The sequence below is a fragment of the Pseudophryne corroboree genome, chromosome 8, assembly GCF_028390025.1.
Source record: "Pseudophryne corroboree isolate aPseCor3 chromosome 8, aPseCor3.hap2, whole genome shotgun sequence".
Classification (NCBI taxonomy): Eukaryota; Metazoa; Chordata; class Amphibia; order Anura; family Myobatrachidae; genus Pseudophryne; species Pseudophryne corroboree.
This window is the reverse complement of record NC_086451.1, coordinates 376,544,637-376,571,702: the sequence shown is the minus strand read 5'-3', so window position 1 is coordinate 376,571,702 and position 27,066 is coordinate 376,544,637. Positions and strand designations below refer to the sequence as shown.

General features: G+C 33.0%; 11 non-coding genes across 11 annotated transcripts; all 11 read left to right on the top strand.

The window, feature by feature from the left end:
- The first annotated feature begins 158 nt into the window (after positions 1 to 158).
- On the top strand, positions 159 to 267 carry TRNAL-CAA (transfer RNA leucine (anticodon CAA)). Its single transcript has 2 exons — positions 159 to 196; positions 222 to 267. It is a non-coding gene; the product is annotated as a tRNA-Leu (tRNA).
- A 546-nt stretch (positions 268 to 813) lies between these two features.
- Positions 814 to 922, top strand: TRNAL-CAA (transfer RNA leucine (anticodon CAA)). The gene is made up of 2 exons: positions 814 to 851; positions 877 to 922. It is a non-coding gene; the product is annotated as a tRNA-Leu (tRNA).
- A 682-nt stretch (positions 923 to 1,604) lies between these two features.
- Positions 1,605 to 1,677, top strand: TRNAL-UAG (transfer RNA leucine (anticodon UAG)). The gene has a single exon. It is a non-coding gene; the product is annotated as a tRNA-Leu (tRNA).
- Positions 1,678 to 2,349: 672 nt separating this feature from the next.
- Positions 2,350 to 2,422, top strand: TRNAQ-UUG (transfer RNA glutamine (anticodon UUG)). The gene has a single exon. It is a non-coding gene; the product is annotated as a tRNA-Gln (tRNA).
- A 671-nt stretch (positions 2,423 to 3,093) lies between these two features.
- TRNAR-UCG (transfer RNA arginine (anticodon UCG)) lies at positions 3,094 to 3,166 on the top strand. Its single transcript has one exon. It is a non-coding gene; the product is annotated as a tRNA-Arg (tRNA).
- A 671-nt stretch (positions 3,167 to 3,837) lies between these two features.
- TRNAR-UCG (transfer RNA arginine (anticodon UCG)) lies at positions 3,838 to 3,910 on the top strand. The gene has a single exon. It is a non-coding gene; the product is annotated as a tRNA-Arg (tRNA).
- A 673-nt stretch (positions 3,911 to 4,583) lies between these two features.
- TRNAR-UCG (transfer RNA arginine (anticodon UCG)) lies at positions 4,584 to 4,656 on the top strand. The gene has a single exon. It is a non-coding gene; the product is annotated as a tRNA-Arg (tRNA).
- Positions 4,657 to 22,584: 17,928 nt separating this feature from the next.
- TRNAR-UCG (transfer RNA arginine (anticodon UCG)) lies at positions 22,585 to 22,657 on the top strand. The gene has a single exon. It is a non-coding gene; the product is annotated as a tRNA-Arg (tRNA).
- Positions 22,658 to 24,068: 1,411 nt separating this feature from the next.
- TRNAQ-UUG (transfer RNA glutamine (anticodon UUG)) lies at positions 24,069 to 24,141 on the top strand. The gene has a single exon. It is a non-coding gene; the product is annotated as a tRNA-Gln (tRNA).
- Positions 24,142 to 24,813: 672 nt separating this feature from the next.
- Positions 24,814 to 24,886, top strand: TRNAQ-UUG (transfer RNA glutamine (anticodon UUG)). Its single transcript has one exon. It is a non-coding gene; the product is annotated as a tRNA-Gln (tRNA).
- A 1,423-nt stretch (positions 24,887 to 26,309) lies between these two features.
- TRNAR-UCG (transfer RNA arginine (anticodon UCG)) lies at positions 26,310 to 26,382 on the top strand. The gene has a single exon. It is a non-coding gene; the product is annotated as a tRNA-Arg (tRNA).
- Positions 26,383 to 27,066: the final 684 nt, after the last annotated feature.

Genomic DNA, 27,066 nt, shown 5'->3' with positions numbered 1-27,066 from the left:
TCACCTTTAGCGGTAGTATAATGTATAAATCCAAGTTCTTGATTTTATGTTACTTTTTTCAAGCAGTACATATTATTTGGCTGAAAGATACCCCAAAATCCTTTTTTTGTACATTATAATCTTTTATTGCCAACTTAATTTAAATAGTATATGTACTTGTCAGGATGGCCGAGCGGTCTAAGGCGCCAGACTCAAGATTGCATTCTTCCTCTAAATGGGTGTTCTGGTCTCTGTAAAGAGGCATTGGTTCAAATCCCACTTCTGACAATTTTATTTTCTTGTACTTTGTATGAAAAGAATATTCATTTGTGGATAAGTCTACCATGCAAAATAACAAGTGACCTTAGGACATCCATTCTCTTTTAAAAGTCCTTCTCTTGGACATTGGAATCTTGTTACCATTTATTTCTAACAATGTGCAGCCTAATTATTTAAAGAAACATAGGGAACAGAATAGTTTGAAAATGGGAGAAATTGTATGATATCCCATCTACACACCAATACACACCAACACATAACACATAATAGACATAATACACACCAACACATAAATCTGTGTTTTCCTGAAAGAGATTTTAGTAAATAATTTGTATAGTTATTATAAAGGATATCATTATAACCTGAGCAGTGTTTCTTAAGTATTAATTGTGATGGCTCACCTTTAGCGGTAGTATAATGTATAAATCCAAGTTCTTGATTTTATGTTACTTTTTTCAAGCAGTACATATTATTTGGCTGAAAGATACCCCAAAATCCTTTTTTTGTACATTATAATCTTTTATTGCCAACTTAATTTAAAGAGTATATGTACTTGTCAGGATGGCCGAGCGGTCTAAGGCGCCAGACTCAAGATTGCATTCTTCCTCTAAATGGGTGTTCTGGTCTCTGTAAAGAGGCGTGGGTTCAAATCCCACTTCTGACAATTTTATTTTCTTGTACTTTGTATGAAAAGAATATTAATTTGTGGATAAGTCTACCATGCAAAATAACAAGTGACCTTAGGACATCCATTTTCTTTTAAAAGTCCTTCTCTTGGACATTGGAATCTTGTTACCATTTATTTCTAACAATGTGCAGCCTAATTATTTAAAGAAACATAGGGAACAGAATAGTTTGAAAATGGGAGAAATTGTATGATATCCCATCTACACACCAATATTGCATTTGTTGCCATAGAGTTGAATTAATGACATTATTCCTAAGTGATAAATACACAATGACTGGTTAAAAAATTCTTAAGTTTAGTTCCATGTAGAAAAAAGGTTTTCACAAATGTATTATTTGCAAAACATCCTTTCAGTATTCAGTAAACAAATCATAAAACAAAGAATAAATTGGAATAGAAAGTAGATTCAGGCTCTCAGACTCTATATCTAAAAGTTTACAAAAATTACTTGCTAGACACATAAATCTGTGTTTTCCTGAAAGAGATTTTAGTAAATAATTTGTATAGTTATTATAAAGGATATCATTATAACCTGAGCAGTTTTTCTTAAGTATTATTTTTGATGGCTCACCTTTAGCGTTAGTATACTGTATAAATCCAAGAACTTGATTTTATGTTACTTTTTTCAAGCAGTACATATTATTTGTTTGACCAAGGTGACCACGTGGCCTAATGGATAAGGCATCTGACTTAGGATCAGAAGATTGAGGGTTCGAGTCCTTTCGTGGTCTTTGCATTTAATGTTATTTGTTTATACTGTATTTTTTTCATTAAGATTAAATATTTTGTAAGGAATATAATAATGAAATCAGAACAAACACAGCTCAAAGTAAAATATCTCAAAACCTTTGTTCTTTAGACTATTTAGCAAACTTTGTAGATTGCACAGCAGTCAATGTATCTTTAAGTTGATTTAAGGTTTCTCAAAATTCTAGGCTTGGGTATTGTGGAATACTAAACATTATTATTTTCTTTCAGAATCAATAACTAAAATTATTGTTGGATCAAAGTTTGTCATCTAGGTGTATATATTTTTACATAAAGATAACATCTTATGTTTGGATTTTAATAATGAAATCAGATCAAACATGATTCAAAGTGAAGAATCTCTAACCCTTTGGTCTTTAAACTATTCAGTAAACCTTGTAGATTGCACATCAACCATTAAATATATTTCTCAGTTTGTTTAAGGTTTCTCAAACTTCTTGAATGGGGTATTGTAGAATACTAAACAATATTAGTTTTATTCAGAATTAATAATTGAAATTATTGTTGGATTAAAGTTTGTCATCTGAGTGTAAGATTATCCAAAACAGTTGTCTCAAAGAAAAAAACAAATATGTTTTTTACTTGAATCGTTATGTTACTATACTTTCTTAGGCATTAATATAGTGACAAACAGTGACCACGTGGCCTAATGGATAAGGCGTCTGACTTTGGATCAGAAGATTGAGGGTTCGAGTCCCTTCATGGTCATTGGATTCAATGTTATTTGTTTATACTGTATTTTTTCATTAAGATGAAATATTTTGTAAGGAATATAATAATGAAATCAGAACAAACACAGCTCAAACTAAAATATCTCAAAACCTTTGTTCTTTAAACTATTTAGCAAACTTTGTAGATTGCACAGCAGTCAATGTATCTTTAAGTTGATTTAAGGTTTCTCAAAATTCTAGGCTTGGGTATTGTGGAATACTAAACATTATTATTTTCTTTCAGAATCAATAACTAAAATTATTGTTGGATAAAAGTTTGTCATCTAGGTGTATATATTTTTACATAAAGATAACATCTTATGTTTGGATTTTAATAATGAAATCAGATCAAACATGATTCAAAGTGAAGAATCTCTAACCCTTTGGTCTTTAAACTATTCAGTAAACTTTGTAGATTGCACATCAACCATTAAATATATTTCTCAGTTTGTTTAAGGTTTCTCAAACTTCTTGAATGGGGTATTGTAGAATACTAAACAATATTAGTTTTATTCAGAATTAATAATTGAATTTATTGTTGGATTAAAGTTTGTCATCTGAGTGTAAGATTATCCAAAACAGTTGTCTCAAAGAAAAAAACAAATATGTTTTTTACTTGAATCGTTATGTTACTATACTTTCTTAGGCATTAATATATTGACAAACAGTGACCACGTGGCCTAATGGATAAGGCGTCTGACTTCGGATCAGAAGATTGAGGGTTCGAGTCCCTTCATGGTCATTGGATTCAATGTTATTTGTTTATACTGTATTTTTTCATTAAGATGAAATATTTTGTAAGGAATATAATAATGAAATCAGAACAAACACAGCTCAAACTAAAATATCTCAAAACCTTTGTTCTTTAAACTATTTAGCAAACTTTGTAGATTGCACAGCAGTCAATGTATCTTTAAGTTGATTTAAGGTTTCTCAAAATTCTAGGCTTGGGTATTGTGGAATACTAAACATTATTATTTTCTTTCAGAATCAATAATTAAAATTATTGTTGGATCAAAGTTTGTCATCTAGGTGTATATATTTTTACATAAAGATAACATCTTATGTTTGGATTTTAATAATGAAATCAGATCAAACATGATTCAAAGTGAAGAATCTCTAACCCTTTGGTCTTTAAACTATTCAGTAAACTTTGTAGATTGCACATCAACCATAAAATATATTTCTCAGTTTGTTTAAGGTTTCTCAAACTTCTTGAATGGGGTATTGTAGAATACTAAACAATATAAGTTTTATTCAGAATTAATAATTGAAATTATTGTTGGATTAAAGTTTGTCATCTGAGTGTAAGATTATCCAAAACAGTTGTCTCAAAGAAAAAAACAAATATGTTTTTTACTTGAATCGTTATGTAACTATACTTTATTAGGCATTAATATATTGACAAACAGTGACCACGTGGCCTAATTGATAAGGCGTCTGACTTCGGATCAGAAGATTGAGGGTTCAAGTCCCTTCGTGGTCATCGGATTCAATGTTATTTGTTTATACTGTATTTTTTTCATTAAGATGAAATATTTTGTAAGGAATAAAATAATGAAATCAGAACAAACACAGCTCAAAGTAAAATATCTCAAAACCTTTGTGCTTTAAACTATTTAGCAAACTTTGTAGATTGCACAGCAGTCAATGTATCTTTAAGTTGATTTAAGGTTTCTCAAAATTCTAGGCTTGGGTATTGTGGAATACTAAACATTATTATTTTCTTTCAGAATTAATAACTAAAATTATTGTTGGATAAAAGTTTGTCATCTAGGTGTATATATTTTTACATAAAGATAACATCTTATATTTGGATTTTAATAATGAAATCAGATCAAACATGATTCAAAGTGAAGAATCTCTAACCCTTTGGTCTTTAAACTATTCAGTAAACTTTGTAGATTGCACATCAACCATTAAATATATTTCTCAGTTTGTTTAAGGTTTCTCAAACTTCTTGAATGGGGTATTGTAGAATACTAAACAATATTAGTTTTATTCTGAATTAAAAATTGAAATTATTGTTGGATTAAAGTTTGTCATCTGAGTGTAAGATTATCCAAAACAGTTGTCTCAAAGAAACAAAACAAATATGTTTTTTACTTGAATCTTTATATTACTATACTTTCTTAGGCGTTAATCTTTGGACAGACATTGACCACGTGGCCTAATGGATAAGGCGTCTGACTTCGGATCAGAAGATTGAGGGTTTGAGTCCCTTCGTGGTCATTGCATTCAATGTTATTTGTTTATACTGTATTTTTTCAAAAAGATGAAATATTTTGTAAGGAATATAATAATGAAATCAGAACAAACACAGCTCAAAGTAAAATATCTCAAAACCTTTGTTCTTTAAACTATTTAGCAAACTTTGTAGATTGCACAGCAGTCAATATATCTATAAGTTGATTTAAGGTTTCTCAAAATTCTAGGTTTGGGTATTGTGGAATACTAAACATTATTATTTTCTTTCAGAATCAATAACTAAAATTATTGTTGGATCAAAGTTTGTCATCTAGGTGTATATATTTTTACATAAAGATAACATCTTATGTTTGGATTTTAATAATGAAATCAGATCAAACATGATTCAAAGTGAAGAATCTCTAACCCTTTGGTCTTTAAACTATTCAGTAAACTTTGTAGATTGCTCATCAACCATTAAATATATTTCTCAGTTTGTTTAAGGTTTCTCAAACTTCTTGAATGGGGTATTGTAGAATACTAAACAATATTAGTTTTATTCAGAATTAATAATTGAAATTATTGTTGGATTAAAGTTTGTCATCTGAGTGTAAGATTATCCAAAACAGTTGTCTCAAAGAAAAAAACAAATATGTTTTTTACTTGAATCTTTATGAATGAGTAAATATTGTGAAAACTGCGCAAAAACAGTGTCTAAAGCAGCATATACATTTAAAGAAAAAAATCACTTTTTTTTCCACAAGATACAGTACAAAGTAGATAAAATGTATTAGTGCGCTTACACTGTATGAGATGGAACGATCATGAGTAGAATTTCAAAAGCGTGGAACACTGAGTTGTAGGTAAATGAGTCCTTATAGGGTACAACTAAAAGAAAAAACACTACAATAGTGCAAATAGGCTAGTAGACAGAGAATTTCTTTTAATATTCTGTAAGTTCAACTCACAAACATAGGTTTTATAAGAGGCGTATCATATATGGGGTAGGTCACAGATGGGGGTAATCGAGCGAACCCCAAGCTTCTTTCTTGTAGGTGAGACTAGAATGGAAAAAGTGCAATAGTGCAATACCAAATGTGCAAATATAACAGATTTAATAAGCACAAAAACGCACTCACAAACATAGATTAAAAAAAGGGCATGTAGTCAAAGACTGGATGGAGGGAGTCACATATACTTATCAGCCGATAAGTTCCACAAATGTCCCACAGGGTTCCGGATACTCAGGGGAATTTTCTTTGAAGGTGCTCCAATTTCCAAACAGTGCCAAGATAGCCACAGCTGCTTAATGCATTTCGAACCGGCAGGGTTCTTCCTCAGAAGCGTTTTGTGGCTGAGTTGATTTGGAGGGCATATATATACCCCCACTTAATTACCTAAACATTTTCAGATGTCCAGCAAATTAATAACAAATGCGTCCAATTCATTAATCCATAGACAGGAAGCGGCGATATGCGTTCCACGGCATAATACGTCACTTCCTGTCTATTAAGGGCAAAGACGTACAGTGCTGAGGAGTGGGAACGGAATGTAGCGTGACGCGCTCCCCCACACAGCGCGTCACTTCCTGTGTAGTGATTTCAACGCCGCTGATGCAAAGGCGGAAGTCATGCGTTCCAGCCAGCGGCTATGCGTGTCAAACTCCCCAGCACGGCACATAGCTTCCTGTGCTTTGTAGGACACAGGGAAAAACTGGAAATAAGTATGTTCGTTATATATTACCTCCAAAAAACAGCAACATAATACAGATTATATAATAAAATAAAATATGTTATACTTTATGATTAATAATTAAAAAAATTAAAAAATATACATTCCAATGATGTCCATATATCACAGATGTTATGCGTTCCAAAGTGCAGGAACTGTTCCAAACGGGTAAGTAGGCAGTGGTTTAAAAGATGAAACCAAAATCTTTGTTGATCAATTCAGTAAGTCCAAATGCATGGTACCCAAAAAAAGAAAAAGAAATAACAATTCTCAGATACATAATAGATAAAATCAATGCGTAAAACAGATTTAAAAAATAAAAAATTAATAAAAGATGATTAAGTTAAAAACCATTTCATTTCAAAATCTGTATTCAAACCTTTTGGTTGTAAGGTGCATAAGTTAAAAATCCATCTCATTTCGGATTTTGCCAACCTGCTTTCCATATCCCTAGTTTTCCAGGTTGGCTTAATCTGTTGAATGCCTAAAAAGCTTTTTATTTGGCATTCTTTTTTTATCATGATGGTTTTTGAAGTGGAAAGAAAGGGAATGGGATTCAAGGCCTTTGCGAATATTGTATATGTGCTCGGCTAGACGTGTTTTTAAATTCCTGCATGTCTTGCCGACATAAAATAGGCCACAAGTACACTCAATGATGTAAATAATATTTTTAGAGTGACAGGTGATAAAATCTTGAATTTTAAAAGTTTCCCCATTTACAGTAAAATTAACAATTTTGCTTTGTGGGCTTTTTACTGTACGACACATTAGGCACTGGCCGCACCTATGGAAGCCCTTGGTTCTATTACTGACTCGAAAGCCGTCATCTAAAGTACTTCTAACCAATTTATCTTGCAATGATGGAGCTTTTCTATATATAAAAGTCGGACCTTCAGGGATTATCTTACCCAAGATCGGATCCTTTTTTAAAAGATGCCAGTTTTTCTTAAAAAAATTTTCAATGTCTTTAAATAAAGGATTATATTGACTTATAAAAGCCCAATTAGCCTTATTATCAGAGTTTACTTGTTTCGGCTTCTGTATAAGGAGATCTTCTCTTTTTATATTGTCGACTTTATTATGTGCCTTTTCAAGTAATTTTTCAGAATAACCTTTAACTGAGAGTCTTTCTGAAGTTTCTTTTATTTGATTGTCACATACCACTGGATCAGTGCAATTTCTTTTTATTCGCATAAATTGGCTGAAGGGAATCCCTTCCAGCCAATTATGGTGGTGCGAACTCTCTCTTTCTATATAGCTATTAGAATCGGTCATTTTTCTGAACGTTTTTGTTTTAAAACTGCCATTTTCTACATAGATACACAGGTCAAGAAATGAAATTTGTTCAGCACTATTATTAAAAGTCAGACAAATATTGAAATCATTTGCATTTAGTTGATCTGAGAAGGCAGCAAGACTTTCTTCACTGCCATTCCATAAGAACATGATATCATCAATGTATCGATGCCAGGATACCAGACTCGTCCCCAGTTGATGGCCCCCGAAGATGGTGAGATCCTCCCAGTAGGCCATATATAGGTTAGCATAACTGGGGGCGAATCTGGTACCCATGGCAGTGCCCACTTGTTGGACATAATACAACCCATCAAAATAAAAATAATTGTTATCTAAAATAAAGGAAATGGCATCCACAATAAATTTCTTAGTTGCCTCATCATAATCACTTTTGTCAAGGAAATAGGACACAGCTTGAATGCCCTTTTCCTTAGTGATAATCGTATATAATGTGCTAACATCAGCACTACATAAAATACTAGAGTCCGTGTGAGTGAATTTTTCGATAATTCTCAAGGCATCACCAGTATCCTTTAGATATGCAGGAGTTTCTAATAATAGGGGCTGAAGGAAAAAGTCAATTAGTGCTGACAGATTAGAAGTGAGGCTGTTGCAACCCGATATGATGGGATGGCCCGGAGGGTGGAGGGGGTCCTTGTGAATCTTAGGCAAAACATAGATAGTGGGGACGGAGGGTTCTTTTATATTAAGAAAATCATGTTCCTTTTCACTTATTACTCCGTCTTGTAATGCTTTAGTGGTCAATATTAGTAGATCATTGCTGATCTTGAGTGTAGGATCAGATTTAAGTTTCCTATATGTGTTGCCAGATTTTAGTTGTTTAATAATTTCATCTACATAATCTGATTTGTTCATAAGAACCACCCCCCCACCCTTATCAGCCGGTTTTATGATGATATTTTTATCATCTTTTAAAGCTCTAACTGCCTCATATTCTTTTTTTGACAGATTGCATTTTACCCTTTTTCTTCTTTTTAGTAATTTTTCAATTTCATCATTAATGATTTCATTAAAACAATTGATGAATTTGCCTCTTTCAAAAGTGGGATTAAAATTAGATTTGTTTTTGAATTTATCACGACCATGGTGTACATTACTGTCAGGGGTATTATCCTTATTTGCAAAAAACTTTTTCAGGGTAACCTTTCTGATATATTTTTGAGTATCAATATAAAGATTGAACGGATCTATTTGTCCAGTTGGGGCGAATTTTAGTCCCTTTTGGAGTACCCTGGTTTCTATTGGGGTTAAAATTCTACTACTTAAATTAAAAATTTTTCCCACACAGTCTGACAATTTGGGACCATTTTCCTTGATATTTGTTTTAGATTTAGCATGGGCTTTCTTTTTACCTGCTCTCTTTCCCCGTTTGGTTTTGATCTTTGGAATATTCTGTGTTTGATGATGATTTATCTTATTCTCATTGGTCTTTGGTCCCACTGAAAAGGGGATTGATTACGTAAAGGAGTGGATGGATTAAACGGCTGGTACCTATTAAAGGTTCTCAGTGGTTTACTATTTTGCTCATAAGTCTCATTAATATGATGGCGATTTGTTCTCCAATTGTCTCTATATTGGGGTCTATCGTCATTCCAATAATTGCGTTTAATCCCTCGACTATCATTAAATCTATTGTGCTGGAATCTATCATTATGTTGATAATTTCTGGGAATTCTTTCCCATTTTGGGCTTGGTTCAGCTCTTATTTTGCCAGCCCTAAAGGGGCGGGTGTTCTGAAGTTTTTTTGGAGGATTGATTAATTCAACTTCTTGTATAGCGGATTCTCTTTCGGAATCTTTATTCAGGAGTTTTAAGTCCCTCTGAAATTTTTTACTTTTCTTATCACGAAGTTCCTTCGTATTCCTTTTAATTTTGTATAATAATTCACTCTCTGCTTTTCTAAAATCATCCAATTCCCGAAATGGGTGGACGATAGTATGCAGATTAGAGATTTCTATATTAAGGGATTTAAGTGTTTCTCTCCTTTCCCTTAATACTAAATCTATAAGAGCACAGGAGCAATTTTCCAAGATGGTGTCCCAATCTTTCCTAAAACCATCACTAGATAGTGCAAATGATGGTGGTTTAATAATTTTTAAACCCTTGGGTACCATCTTGGACGTTTGATACTGCTCAAGAGTAGATATTTCCCAGAATATCTTATTTTCTTTCAGCATAACAGTTTCTAGTTTCCTAAAAGCAGATTCTAAATTTTCATCGCATATACTAATGTCATTAGTCTGTGAGAAAGTAGTTTTAAGGAGTTCTTGTCTATCCTCCCTATACGTAAACATCTTTGCAGCAGAAACACAAATTAGTGATAGTAGACAAATGAATGAGTAAATATTGTGAAAACTGCGCAAAAACAGTGTCTAAAGCAGCATATACATTTAAAGAAAAAATCACTTTTTTTCCCACAAGATACAGTACAAAGTAGATAAAATGTATTAGTGCGCTTACACTGTATGAGATGGAACGATCATGAGTAGAATTTCAAAAGCGTGGAACACTGAGTTGTAGGTAAATGAGTCCTTATAGGGTACAACTAAAAGAAAAAACACTACAATAGTGCAAATAGGCTAGTAGACAGAGAATTTCTTTTAATATTCTGTAAGTTCAACTCACAAACATAGGTTTTATAAGAGGCGTATCATATATGGGGTAGGTCACAGATGGGGGTAATCGAGCGAACCCCAAGCTTCTTTCTTGTAGGTGAGACTAGAATGGAAAAAGTGCAATAGTGCAATACCAAATGTGCAAATATAACAGATTTAATAAGCACAAAAACGCACTCACAAACATAGATTAAAAAAAGGGCATGTAGTCAAAGACTGGATGGAGGGAGTCACATATACTTATCAGCCGATAAGTTCCACAAATGTCCCACAGGGTTCCGGATACTCAGGGGAATTTTCTTTGAAGGTGCTCCAATTTCCAAACAGTGCCAAGATAGCCACAGCTGCTTAATGCATTTCGAACCGGCAGGGTTCTTCCTCAGAAGCGTTTTGTGGTTGAGTTGATTTGGAGGGCATATATATACCCCCACTTAATTACCTAAACATTTTCAGATGTCCAGCAAATTAATAACAAATGCGTCCAATTCATTAATCCATAGACAGGAAGCGGCGATATGCGTTCCACGGCATAATACGTCACTTCCTGTCTATTAAGGGCAAAGACGTACAGTGCTGAGGAGTGGGAACGGAATGTAGCGTGACGCGCTCCCCCACACAGCGCGTCACTTCCTGTGTAGTGATTTCAACGCCGCTGATGCAAAGGCGGAAGTCATGCGTTCCAGCCAGCGGCTATGCGTGTCAAACTCCCCAGCACGGCACATAGCTTCCTGTGCTTTGTAGGACACAGGGAAAAACTGGAAATAAGTATGTTCGTTATATATTACCTCCAAAAAACAGCAACATAATACAGATTATATAATAAAATAAAATATGTTATACTTTATGATTAATAATTAAAAAAATTAAAAAAATATACATTCCAATGATGTCCATATATCACAGATGTTATGCGTTCCAAAGTGCAGGAACTGTTCCAAACGGGTAAGTAGGCAGTGGTTTAAAAGATGAAACCAAAATCTTTGTTGATCAATTCAGTAAGTCCAAATGCATGGTACCCAAAAAAAGAAAAAGAAATAACAATTCTCAGATACATAATAGATAAAATCAATGCGTAAAACAGATTTAAAAAATAAAAAATTAATAAAAGATGATTAAGTTAAAAACCATTTCATTTCAAAATCTGTATTCAAACCTTTTGGTTGTAAGGTGCATAAGTTAAAAATCCATCTCATTTCGGATTTTGCCAACCTGCTTTCCATATCCCTAGTTTTCCAGGTTGGCTTAATCTGTTGAATGCCTAAAAAGCTTTTTATTTGGCATTCTTTTTTATCATGATGGTTTTTGAAGTGGAAAGAAAGGGAATGGGATTCAAGGCCTTTGCGAATATTGTATATGTGCTCGGCTAGACGTGTTTTTAAATTCCTGCATGTCTTGCCGACATAAAATAGGCCACAAGTACACTCAATGATGTAAATAATATTTTTAGAGTGACAGGTGATAAAATCTTGAATTTTAAAAGTTTCCCCATTTACAGTAAAATTAACAATTTTGCTTTGTGGGCTTTTTACTGTACGACACATTAGGCACTGGCCGCACCTATGGAAGCCCTTGGTTCTATTACTGACTCGAAAGCCGTCATCTAAAGTACTTCTAACCAATTTATCTTGCAATGATGGAGCTTTTCTATATATAAAAGTCGGACCTTCAGGGATTATCTTACCCAAGATCGGATCCTTTTTTAAAAGATGCCAGTTTTTCTTAAAAATTTTTTCAATGTCTTTAAATAAAGGATTATATTGACTTATAAAAGCCCAATTAGCCTTATTATCAGAGTTTACTTGTTTCGGCTTCTGTATAAGGAGATCTTCTCTTTTTATATTGTCGACTTTATTATGTGCCTTTTCAAGTAATTTTTCAGAATAACCTTTAACTGAGAGTCTTTCGGAAGTTTCTTTTATTTGATTGTCACATACCACTGGATCAGTGCAATTTCTTTTTATTCGCATAAATTGGCTGAAGGGAATCCCTTCCAGCCAATTATGGTGGTGTGAACTCTCTCTTTCTATATAGCTATTAGAATCGGTCATTTTTCTGAACGTTTTTGTTTTAAAACTGCCATTTTCTACATAGATACACAGGTCAAGAAATGAAATTTGTTCAGCACTATTATTAAAAGTCAGACAAATATTGAAATCATTTGCATTTAGTTGATCTGAGAAGGCAGCAAGACTTTCTTCACTGCCATTCCATAAGAACATGATATCATCAATGTATCGATGCCAGGATACCAGACTCGTCCCCAGTTGATGGCCCCCGAAGATGGTGAGATCCTCCCAGTAGGCCATATATAGGTTAGCATAATTGGGGGCGAATCTGGTACCCATGGCAGTGCCCACTTGTTGGACATAATAAATCATCATCAAACACAGAATATTCCAAAGATCAAAACCAAACGGGGAAAGAGAGCAGGTAAAAAGAAAGCCCATGCTAAATCTAAAACAAATATCAAGGAAAATGGTCCCAAATTGTCAGACTGTGTGGGAAAATTTTTTAATTTAAGTAGTAGAATTTTAACCCCAATAGAAACCAGGGTACTCCAAAAGGGACTAAAATTCGCTCCAACTGGACAAATAGATCCGTTCAATCTTTATATTGATACTCAAAAATATATCAGAAAGGTTACCCTGAAAAAGTTTTTTGCAAATAAGGATAATACCCCTGACAGTAATGTACACCATGGTCGTGATAAATTCAAAAACAAATCTAATTTTAATCCCACTTTTGAAAGAGGCAAATTCATCAATTGTTTTAATGAAATCATTAATGATGAAATTGAAAAATTACTAAAAAGAAGAAAAAGGGTAAAATGCAATCTGTCAAAAAAAGAATATGAGGCAGTTAGAGCTTTAAAAGATGATAAAAATATCATCATAAAACCGGCTGATAAGGGTGGGGGGGTGGTTCTTATGAACAAATCAGATTATGTAGATGAAATTATTAAACAACTAAAATCTGGCAACACATATAGGAAACTTAAATCTGATCCTACACTCAAGATCAGCAATGATCTACTAATATTGACCACTAAAGCATTACAAGACGGAGTAATAAGTGAAAAGGAACATGATTTTCTTAATATAAAAGAACCCTCCGTCCCCACTATCTATGTTTTGCCTAAGATTCACAAGGACCCCCTCCACCCTCCGGGCCGTCCCATCATATCGGGTTGCAACAGCCTCACTTCTAATCTGTCAGCACTAATTGACTTTTTCCTTCAGCCCCTAGTATTAGAAACTCCTGCATATCTAAAGGATACTGATGATGCCTTGAGAATTATCGAAAAATTCACTCACACGGACTCTAGTATTTTATGTAGTGCTGATGTTAGCACATTATATACGATTATCACTAAGGAAAAGGGCATTCAAGCTGTGTCCTATTTCCTTGACAAAAGTGATTATGATGAGGCAACTAAGAAATTTATTGTGGATGCCATTTCCTTTATTTTAGATAACAATTATTTTTATTTTGATGGGTTGTATTATGTCCAACAAGTGGGCACTGCCATGGGTACCAGATTCGCCCCCAGTTATGCTAACCTATATATGGCCTACTGGGAGGATCTCACCATCTTCGGGGGCCATCAACTGGGGACGAGTCTGGTATCCTGGCATCGATACATTGATGATATCATGTTCTTATGGAATGGCAGTGAAGAAAGTCTTGCTGCCTTCTCAGATCAACTAAATGCAAATGATTTCAATATTTGTCTGACTTTTAATAATAGTGCTGAACAAATTTCATTTCTTGACCTGTGTATCTATGTAGAAAATGGCAGTTTTAAAACAAAAACGTTCAGAAAAATGACCGATTCTAATAGCTATATAGAAAGAGAGAGTTCGCACCACCATAATTGGCTGGAAGGGATTCCCTTCAGCCAATTTATGCGAATAAAAAGAAATTGCACTGATCCAGTGGTATGTGACAATCAAATAAAAGAAACTTCCGAAAGACTCTCAGTTAAAGGTTATTCTGAAAAATTACTTGAAAAGGCACATAATAAAGTCGACAATATAAAAAGAGAAGATCTCCTTATACAGAAGCCGAAACAAGTAAACTCTGATAATAAGGCTAATTGGGCTTTTATAAGTCAATATAATCCTTTATTTAAAGACATTGAAAATTTTTTTAAGAAAAACTGGCATCTTTTAAAAAAGGATCCGATCTTGGGTAAGATAATCCCTGAAGGTCCGACTTTTATATATAGAAAAGCTCCATCATTGCAAGATAAATTGGTTAGAAGTACTTTAGATGACGGCTTTCGAGTCAGTAATAGAACCAAGGGCTTCCATAGGTGCGGCCAGTGCCTAATGTGTCGTACAGTAAAAAGCCCACAAAGCAAAATTGTTAATTTTACTGTAAATGGGGAAACTTTTAAAATTCAAGCTTTTATCACCTGTCACTCTAAAAATATTATTTACATCATTGAGTGTACTTGTGGCCTATTTTATGTCGGCAAGACATGCAGGAATTTAAAAACACGTCTAGCCGAGCACATATACAATATTCGCAAAGGCCTTGAATCCCATTCCCTTTCTTTCCACTTCAAAAACCATCATGATAAAAAAGAATGCCAAATAAAAAGCTTTTTAGGCATTCAACAGATTAAGCCAACCTGGAAAACTAGGGATATGGAAAGCAGGTTGGCAAAATCCGAAATGAGATGGATTTTTAACTTATGCACCTTACAACCAAAAGGTTTGAATACAGATTTTGAAATGAAATGGTTTTTAACTTAATCATCTTTTATTAATTTTTTATTTTTTAAATCTGTTTTACGCATTGATTTTATCTATTATGTATCTGAGAATTGTTATTTCTTTTTCTTTTTTTGGGTACAATGCATTTGGACTTACTGAATTGATCAACAAAGATTTTGGTTTCATCTTTTAAACCACTGCCTACTTACCCGTTTGGAACAGTTCCTGCACTTTGGAACGCATAACATCTGTGATATATGGACATCATTGGAATGTATATTTTTTTAATTTTTTTAATTATTAATCATAAAGTATAACATATTTTATTTTATTATATAATCTGTATTATGTTGCTGTTTTTTGGAGGTAATATATAACGAACATACTTATTTCCAGTTTTTCCCTGTGTCCTACAAAGCACAGGAAGCTATGTGCCGTGCTGGGGAGTTTGACACGCATAGCCGCTGGCTGGAACGCATGACTTCCGCCTTTGCATCAGCGGCGTTGAAATCACTACACAGGAAGTGACGCGCTGTGTGGGGGAGCGCGTCACGCTACATTCCGTTCCCACTCCTCAGCACTGTACGTCTTTGCCCTTAAAAGACAGGAAGTGACGTATTATGCCGTGGAACGCATATCGCCGCTTCCTGTCTATGGATTAATGAATTGGACGCATTTGTTATTAATTTGCTGGACATCTGAAAATGTTTAGGTAATTAAGTGGGGGTATATATATGCCCTCCAAATCAACTCAGCCACAAAACGCTTCTGAGGAAGAACCCTGCCGGTTCGAAATGCATTAAGCAGCTGTGGCTATCTTGGCACTGTTTGGAAATTGGAGCACCTTCAAAGAAAATTCCCCTGAGTATCCGGAACCCTGTGGGACATTTGTGGAACTTATCGGCTGATAAGTATATGTGACTCCCTCCATCCAGTCTTTGACTACATGCCCTTTTTTTAATCTATGTTTGTGAGTGCGTTTTTGTGCTTATTAAATCTGTTATATTTGCACATTTGGTATTGCACTATTGCACTTTTTCCATTCTAGTCTCACCTACAAGAAAGAAGCTTGGGGTTCGCTCGATTACCCCCATCTGTGACCTACCCCATATATGATACGCCTCTTATAAAACCTATGTTTGTGAGTTGAACTTACAGAATATTAAAAGAAATTCTCTGTCTACTAGCCTATTTGCACTATTGTAGTGTTTTTTCTTTTAGTTGTACCCTATAAGGACTCATTTACCTACAACTCAGTGTTCCACGCTTTTGAAATTCTACTCATGATCGTTCCATCTCATACAGTGTAAGCGCACTAATACATTTTATCTACTTTGTACTGTATCTTGTGGAAAAAAAAGTGTTTTTTTTCTTTAAATGTATATGCTGCTTTAGACACTGTTTTTGCGCAGTTTTCACAATATTTACTCATTCATTTGTCTACTATCACTAATTTGTGTTTCTGCTGCAAAGATGTTTACGTATAGGGAGGATAGACAAGAACTCCTTAAAACTACTTTCTCACAGACTAATGACATTAGTATATGCGATGAAAATTTAGAATCTGCTTTTAGGAAACTAGAAACTGTTATGCTGAAAGAAAATAAGATATTCTGGGAAATATCTACTCTTGAGCAGTATCAAACGTCCAAGATGGTACCCAAGGGTTTAAAAATTATTAAACCACCATCATTTGCACTATCTAGTGATGGTTTTAGGAAAGATTGGGACACCATCTTGGAAAATTGCTCCTGTGCTCTTATAGATTTAGTATTAAGGGAAAGGAGAGAAACACTTAAATCCCTTAATATAGAAATCTCTAATCTGCATACTATCGTCCACCCATTTCGGGAATTGGATGATTTTAGAAAAGCAGAGAGTGAATTATTATACAAAATTAAAAGGAATACGAAGGAACTTCGTGATAAGAAAAGTAAAAAATTTCAGAGGGACTTAAAACTCCTGAATAAAGATTCCGAAAGAGAATCCGCTATACAAGAAGTTGAATGAATCAATCCTCCAAAAAAACTTCAGAACACCCGCCCCTTTAGGGCTGGCAAAATAAGAGCTGAACCAAGCCCAAAATGGGAAAGAATTCCCAGAAATTATCAACATAATGATAGATTCCAGCACAATAGATTTAATGATAGTCGAGGGATTAAACGCAATTATTGGAATGACGATAGACCCCAATATAGAGACAATTGGAGAACAAATCGCCATCATATTAATGAGACTTATGAGCAAAATAGTAAACCACTGAGAACCTTTAATAGGTACCAGCCGTTTAATCCATCCACTCCTTTACGTAATCAATCCCCTTTTCAGTGGGACCAAAGACCAATGAGAATAAGATAAATCATCATCAAACACAGAATATTCCAAAGATCAAAACCAAACGGGGAAAGAGAGCAGGTAAAAAGAAAGCCCATGCTAAATCTAAAACAAATATCAAGGAAAATGGTCCCAAATTGTCAGACTGTGTGGGAAAAATTTTTAATTTAAGTAGTAGAATTTTAACCCCAATAGAAACCAGGGTACTCCAAAAGGGACTAAAATTCGCCCCAACTGGACAAATAGATCCGTTCAATCTTTATATTGATACTCAAAAATATATCAGAAAGGTTACCCTGAAAAAGTTTTTTGCAAATAAGGATAATACCCCTGACAGTAATGTACACCATGGTCGTGATAAATTCAAAAACAAATCTAATTTTAATCCCACTTTTGAAAGAGGCAAATTCATCAATTGTTTTAATGAAATCATTAATGATGAAATTGAAAAATTACTAAAAAGAAGAAAAAGGGTAAAATGCAATCTGTCAAAAAAAGAATATGAGGCAGTTAGAGCTTTAAAAGATGATAAAAATATCATCATAAAACCGGCTGATAAGGGTGGGGGGTGGTTCTTATGAACAAATCAGATTATGTAGATAAAATTATTAAACAACTAAAATCTGGCAACACATATAGGAAACTTAAATCTGATCCTACACTCAAGATCAGCAATGATCTACTAATATTGACCACTAAAGCATTACAAGACGGAGTAATAAGTGAAAAGGAACATGATTTTCTTAATATAAAAGAACCCTCCGTCCCCACTATCTATGTTTTGCCTAAGATTCACAAGGACCCCCTCCACCCTCCGGGTCGTCCCATCATATCGGGTTGCAACAGCCTCACTTCTAATCTGTCAGCACTAATTGACTTTTTCCTTCAGCCCCTAGTATTAGAAACTCCTGCATATCTAAAGGATACTGGTGATGCCTTGAGAATTATCGAAAAATTCACTCACACGGACTCTAGTATTTTATGTAGTGCTGATGTTAGCACATTATATACGATTATCACTAAGGAAAAGGGCATTCAAGCTGTGTCCTATTTCCTTGACAAAAGTGATTATGATGAGGCAACTAAGAAATTTATTGTGGATGCCATTTCCTTTATTTTAGATAACAATTATTTTTATTTTGATGGGTTGTATTATGTCCAACAAGTGGGCACTGCCATGGGTACCAGATTCGCCCCCAGTTATGCTAACCTATATATGGCCTACTGGGAGGATCTCACCATCTTCGGGGGCCATCAACTGGGGACGAGTCTGGTATCCTGGCATCGATACATTGATGATATCATGTTCTTATGGAATGGCAGTGAAGAAAGTCTTGCTGCCTTCTCAGATCAACTAAATGCAAATGATTTCAATATTTGTCTGACTTTTAATAATAGTGCTGAACAAATTTCATTTCTTGACCTGTGTATCTATGTAGAAAATGGCAGTTTTAAAACAAAAACGTTCAGAAAAATGACCGATTCTAATAGCTATATAGAAAGAGAGAGTTCGCACCACCATAATTGGCTGGAAGGGATTCCCTTCAGCCAATTTATGCGAATAAAAAGAAATTGCACTGATCCAGTGGTATGTGACAATCAAATAAAAGAAACTTCCGAAAGACTCTCAGTTAAAGGTTATTCTGAAAAATTACTTGAAAAGGCACATAATAAAGTCGACAATATAAAAAGAGAAGATCTCCTTATACAGAAGCCGAAACAAGTAAACTCTGATAATAAGGCTAATTGGGCTTTTATAAGTCAATATAATCCTTTATTTAAAGACATTGAAAAAAATTTTAAGAAAAACTGGCATCTTTTAAAAAAGGATCCGATCTTGGGTAAGATAATCCCTGAAGGTCCGACTTTTATATATAGAAAAGCTCCATCATTGCAAGATAAATTGGTTAGAAGTACTTTAGATGACGGCTTTCGAGTCAGTAATAGAACCAAGGGCTTCCATAGGTGCGGCCAGTGCCTAATGTGTCGTACAGTAAAAAGCCCACAAAGCAAAATTGTTAATTTTACTGTAAATGGGGAAACTTTTAAAATTCAAGATTTTATCACCTGTCACTCTAAAAATATTATTTACATCATTGAGTGTACTTGTGGCCTATTTTATGTCGGCAAGACATGCAGGAATTTAAAAACACGTCTAGCCGAGCACATATACAATATTCGCAAAGGCCTTGAATCCCATTCCCTTTCTTTCCACTTCAAAAACCATCATGATAAAAAAGAATGCCAAATAAAAAGCTTTTTAGGCATTCAACAGATTAAGCCAACCTGGAAAACTAGGGATATGGAAAGCAGGTTGGCAAAATCCGAAATGAGATGGATTTTTAACTTATGCACCTTACAACCAAAAGGTTTGAATACAGATTTTGAAATGAAATTGTTTTTAACTTAATCATCTTTTATTAATTTTTTATTTTTTAAATCTGTTTTACGCATTGATTTTATCTATTATGTATCTGAGAATTGTTATTTCTTTTTCTTTTTTTGGGTACCATGCATTTGGACTTACTGAATTGATCAACAAAGATTTTGGTTTCATCTTTTAAACCACTGCCTACTTACCCGTTTGGAACAGTTCCTGCACTTTGGAACGCATAACATCTGTGATATATGGACATCATTGGAATGTATATTTTTTTAATTTTTTTAATTATTAATCATAAAGTATAACATATTTTATTTTATTATATAATCTGTATTATGTTGCTGTTTTTTGGAGGTAATATATAACGAACATACTTATTTCCAGTTTTTCCCTGTGTCCTACAAAGCACAGGAAGCTATGTGCCGTGCTGGGTAGTTTGACACGCATAGCCGCTGGCTGGAACGCATGACTTCCGCCTTTGCATCAGCGGCGTTGAAATTACTACACAGGAAGTGACGCGCTGTGTGGGGGAGCGCGTCACGCTACATTCCGTTCCCACTCCTCAGCACTGTACGTCTTTGCCCTTAATAGACAGGAAGTGACGTATTATGCCGTGGAACGCATATCGCCGCTTCCTGTCTATGGATTAATGAATTGGACGCATTTGTTATTAATTTGCTGGACATCTGAAAATGTTTAGGTAATTAAGTGGGGGTATATATATGCCCTCCAAATCAACTCAGCCACAAAACGCTTCTGAGGAAGAACCCTGCCGGTTCGAAATGCATTAAGCAGCTGTGGCTATCTTGGCACTGTTTGGAAATTGGAGCACCTTCAAAGAAAATTCCCCTGAGTATCCGGAACCCTGTGGGACATTTGTGGAACTTATCGGCTGATAAGTATATGTGACTCCCTCCATCCAGTCTTTGACTACATGCCCTTTTTTTAATCTATGTTTGTGAGTGCGTTTTTGTGCTTATTAAATCTGTTATATTTGCACATTTGGTATTGCACTATTGCACTTTTTCCATTCTAGTCTCACCTACAAGAAAGAAGCTTGGGGTTCGCTCGATTACCCCCATCTGTGACCTACCCCATATATGATACGCCTCTTATAAAACCTATGTTTGTGAGTTGAACTTACAGAATATTAAAAGAAATTCTCTGTCTACTAGCCTATTTGCACTATTGTAGTGTTTTTTCTTTTAGTTGTACCCTATAAGGACTCATTTACCTACAACTCAGTGTTCCACGCTTTTGAAATTCTACTCATGATCGTTCCATCTCATACAGTGTAAGCGCACTAATACATTTTATCTACTTTGTACTTGAATCTTTATGTTACTATACTTTCTTAGGCATTAGCATATTGACAAACAGTGAACACGTGGCCTAATGGATAAGGCGTCTGACTTCGGATCAGAAGATTGAAGGTTCGAGTCCCTTCGTGGTCATTGGATTCAATGTTAATTGTTTATACTGTATTTTTTTCATTAAGATTAAATATTTTGTAAGGAATATAATAATGAAATCAGAACAAACACAGCTCAAAGTAAAATATCTCAAAACCTTTGTTCTTTAAACTATTTAGCAAACTTTTGAGATTGCACAGCAGTCAATGTATCTTTAAGTTGATTTAAGGTTTCTCAAAATTCTAGGCTTGGGTATTGTGGAATACTAAACATTATTATGTTCTTTCAGAATCAATAACTAAAATTATTGTTGGATCAAAGTTTGTGATCTAGGTGTATATATTTTTACATAAAGATAACATCTTATGTTTGGATTATAATAATGAAATCAGATCAAACATGATTCAAAGTGAAGAATCTCTAACCCTTTGGTCTTTAAACTATTCAGTAAACTTTGTAGATTGCACATCAACCATTAAATATATTTCTCAGTTTGTTTAAGGTTTCTCAAACTTCTTGAATGGGGTATTGTAGAATACTAAACAATATTAGTTTTATTCAGAATTAATAATTGAAATTATTGTTGGATTAAAGTTTGTCATCTGAGTGTAAGATTATCCAAAACAGTTGTCTCAAAGAAACAAAACAAATATGTTTTTTACTTGAATCTTTATATTACTATACTTTCTTAGGCGTTAATCTTTGGACAGACATTGACCACGTGGCCTAATGGATAAGGCGTCTGAATTTGGATCAGAAGATTGAGGGTTCGAGTCCTTTTGTGGTCATCGCATTCAATGTTATTTGTTTATACTGTATTTTTTCATTAAGATGAAATATTTTGTAAGGAATATAATAATGAAATCAGAACAAACACAGCTCAAAGTAAAATATCTCAAAACCTTTGTTCTTTAAACTATTTAGCAAACTTTGTAGATTGCACAGCAGTCAATATATCTATAAGTTGATTTAAGGTTTCTCAAAATTCTAGGCTTGGGTATTGTGGAATACTAAACATTATTATTTTCTTTCAGAATCAATAACTAAAATTATTGTTGGATCAAAGTTTGTCATCTAGGTGTATATATTTTTACATAAAGATAACATCTTATGTTTGGATTTTAATAATGAAATCAGATCAAACATGATTCAAAGTGAAGAATCTCTAACCCTTTGGTCTTTAAACTATTCAGTAAACTTTGTAGATTGCACATCAACCATTAAATATATTTCTCAGTTTGTTTAAGGTTTCTCAAACTTCTTGAATGGGGTATTGTAGAATACTAAACAATATTAGTTTTATTCAGAATTAATAATTGAAATTATTGTTGGATTAAAGTTTGTCATCTGAGTGTAAGATTATCCAAAACAGTTGTCTCAAAGAAACAAAACAAATATGTTTTTTACTTGAATCTTTATATTACTATACTTTCTTAGGCGTTAATCTTTGGACAGACATTGACCACGTGGCCTAATGGATAAGGCGTCTGACTTCGGATCAGAAGATTGAGGCTTCGAGTCCTTTCGTGGTCATTGCATTCAATGTTATTTGTTTATACTGTATGTTTTCATTAAGATGAAATATTTTGTAAGGAATATAATAATGAAATCAGAACAAACACAGCTCAAAGTAAAATATCTCAAAACCTTTGTTCTTTAAACTATTTAGCAAACTTTGTAGATTGCACAGCAGTCAATATATCTATAAGTTGATTTAAGGTTTCTCAAAATTCTAGGCTTGGGTATTGTGGAATACTAAACATTATTATTTTCTTTCAGAATCAATAACTAAAATTATTGTTGGATCAAAGTTTGTCATCTAGGTGTATATATTTTTACATAAAGATAACATCTTATGTTTGGATTTTAATAATGAAATCAGATCAAACATGATTCAAAGTGAAGAATCTCTAACCCTTTGGTTTTGAAACTATTCAGTAAACTTTGTAGATTGCACATCAACCATTAAATATATTTCTCAGTTTGTTTAAGGTTTCTCAAACTTCTTGAATGGGGTATTGTAGAATACTAAACAATATTAGTTTTATTCAGAATTAATAATTGAAATTATTGTTGGATTAAAGTTTGTCATCTGAGTTTAAGATTATCCAAAACAGTTGTCTCAAAGAAACAAAACAAATATGTTTTTTACTTGAATCTTTATGTTACTATACTTTCTTAGGCATTAGTATATTGACAAACAGTGACCACGTGGCCTAATGGATAAGGCGTCTGACTTCGGATCTGAGGGTTCGAGTCCCTTCGTGGTCATTGGATTCAATGTTAATTGTTTATACTGTATTTTTTTCATTAAGATGAAATATTTTGTAAGGAATATAATAATGAAATCAGAACAAACACAGCTCAAAGTAAAATATCTCAAAACCTTTGTTCTTTAAACTATTTAGCAAACTTTTGAGATTGCACAGCAGTCAATGTATCTTTAAGTTGATTTAAGGTTTCTCAAAATTCTAGGCTTGGGTATTGTGGAATACTAAACATTATTATGTTCTTTCAGAATCAATAACTAAAATTATTGTTGGATCAAAGTTTGTGATCTAGGTGTATATATTTTTACATAAAGATAACATCTTATGTTTGGATTATAATAATGAAATCAGATCAAACATGATTCAAAGTGAAGAATCTCTAACCCTTTGGTCTTTAAACTATTCAGTAAACTTTGTAGATTGCACATCAACCATTAAATATATTTCTCAGTTTGTTTAAGGTTTCTCAAACTTCTTGAATGGGGTATTGTAGAATACTAAACAATATTAGTTTTATTCAGAATTAATAATTGAAATTATTGTTGGATTAAAGTTTGTCATCTGAGTTTAAGATTATCCAAAACAGTTGTCTCAAAGAAACAAAACAAATATGTTTTTTACTTGAATCTTTATATTACTATACTTTCTTAGGCGTTAATCTTTGGACAGACATTGACCACGTGGCCTAATGGATAAGGCGTCTGACTTTGGATCAGAAGATTGAGGGTTCGAGTCCTTTCGTGGTAATTGCATTCAATGTTATTTGTTTATACTGTATGTTTTCATTAAGATTAAATATTTTGTAAGGAATATAATAATGAAATCAGAACAAACACAGCTCAAAGTAAAATATCTCAAAACCTTAGTTCTTTAAACTATTTAGCAAACTTTGTAGATTGCACAGCAGTCAATATATCTATAAGTTGATTTAAGGTTTCTCAAAATTCTAGGCTTGGGTATTGTGGAATACTAAACATTATTATTTTCTTTCAGAATCAATAACTAAAATTATTGTTGGATCAAAGTTTGTCATCTAGGTGTATATATTTTTACATAAAGATAACATCTTATGTTTGGATTTTAATAATGAAATCAGATCAAACATGATTCAAAGTGAAGAATCTCTAACCCTTTGGTCTTGAAACTATTCAGTAAACTTTGTAGATTGCACATCAACCATTAAATATATTTCTCAGTTTGTTTAAGGTTTCTCAAACTTCTTGAATGGGGTATTGTAGAATACTAAACAATATTAGTTTTATTCAGAATTAATAATTGAAATTATTGTTGGATTAAAGTTTGTCATCTGAGTGTAAGATTATCCAAAACAGTTGTCTCAAAGAAACAAAACAAATATGTTTTTTACTTGAATCTTTATATTACTATACTTTCTTAGTCGTTAATCTTTGGACAGACATTGATCACGTGGCCTAATGGATAAGGCGTCTGACTTTGGATCAGAAGATTGAGGGTTCGAGTCCCTTCGTGGTCATTGCATTCAATGTTATTTGTTTATACTGTATTTTTTCATTAAGATGAAATATTTTGTAAGGAATATAATAATGAAATCAGAACAAACACAGCTCAAAGTAAAATATCTCAAAACCTTTGTTCTTTAAACTATTTAGCAAACTTTGTAGATTGCACAGCAGTCAATATATCTATAAGTTAATTTAAGGTTTCTCAAAATTCTAGGCTTGGGTATTGTGGATTACTAAACATTATTATTTTCTTTCAGAATCAATAACTAACATTATTGTTGGATCAAAGTTTGTCATCTAGGTGTATTTATTTTTACATAAAGATAACATCTTATGTTTGGATTTTAATAATGAAATCAGATCAAACATGATTCAAAGTGAAGAATCTCTAACCCTTTGGTCTTTAAACTATTCAGTAAACTTTGTAGATTGCACATCAACCATTAAATATATTTCTCAGTTTGTTTAAGGTTTCTCAAACTTCTTGAATGGGGTATTGTAGAATACTAAACAATATTAGTTTTATTCAGAATTAATAATTGAAATTATTGTTGGATTAAAGTTTGTCATCTGAGTGTAAGTAAAATATCTCAAAACCTTAGTTCTTTAAACTATTTAGCAAACTTTGTAGATTGCACAGCAGTAAATATATCTATAAGTTGATTTAAGGTTTCTCAAAATTCTAGGCTTGGGTATTGTGGAATACTAAACATTATTATTTTCTTTCAGAATCAATAACTAAAATTATTGTTGGATCAAAGTTTTGGATCAATGTTATTTGTTTATACTGTATTTTTTTCATTAAGATGAAATATTTTGTAAGGAATATAATAATGAAATCAGAACAAACACAGCTCAAAGTAAAATATCTCAAAACCTTTGTTCTTTAAACTATTTAGCAAACTTTGTAGATTGCACAGCAGTCAATGTATCTTTAAGTTGATTTAAGGTTTCTCACAATTCTAGGCTTGGGTATTGTGGAATACTAAACATTATTATTTTCTTTCAGAATCAATAACTAAAATTATTGTTGGATAAAAGTTTGTCATCTAGGTGTATATATTTTTACATAAAGATAACATCTTATGTTTGGATTTTAATAATGAAATCAGATCAAACATGATTCAAAGTGAAGAATCTCTAACCCTTTGGTCTTTAAACTATTCAGTAAACTTTGTAGATTGCACATCAACCATTAAATATATTTCTCAGTTTGTTTAAGGTTTCTCAAACTTCTTGAATGGGGTATTGTAGAATACTAAACAATATTAGTTTTATTCAGAATTAATAATTGAAATTATTGTTGGATTAAAGTTTGTCATCTGAGTGTAAGATTATCCAAAACAGTTGTCTCAAAGAAAAAAACAAATATGTTTTTTACTTGAATCGTTATGTTACTATACTTTCTTAGGCATTAGTATATTGACAAACAGTGAACACGTGGCCTAATGGATAAGGCATCTGACTTCGGATCAGAAGATTGAGGGTTCGAGTCCCTTCGTGGTCATTGGATTCAATGTTATTTGTTTATACTGTATTTTTTTCATTAAGATGAAATATTTTGTAAGGAATATAATAATGAAATCAGAACAAACACAGCTCAAAGTAAAATATCTCAAAACCTTTGTTCTTTAAACTATTTAGCAAACTTTGTAGATTGCACAGCAGTCAATGTATCTTTAATTGATTTAAGGTTTCTCAAAATTCTAGGCTTGGGTATTGTGGAATACTAAACATTATTATTTTCTTTCAGAATCAATAACTAAAATTATTGTTGGATCAAAGTTTGTCATCTAAGTGTATATATTTTTAGATAAAGATAACATCTTATGTTTGGATTATAATAATGAAATCAGATCAGACATGATTCAAAGTGAAGAATCTCTGTTTGGTCTTTAAACTATTCAGTAAACTTTGTAGATTGCACATCAACCATTAAATATATTTCTCAGTTTGTTTAAGGTTTCTCAAACTTCTTGAATGGGGTATTGTAGAATACTAAACAATATTAGTTTTATTCAGAATTAATAATTGAAATTATTGTTGGATTAAAGTTTGTCATCTGTGTGTAAGATTATCCAAAACAGTTGTCTCAAAGAAAAAAACAAATATATTTTTTACTTGAATCTTTATGTTACTATACTTTCTTAGGCATTAATATTTGGACAGTCAGTGAGCACATGACCTAATG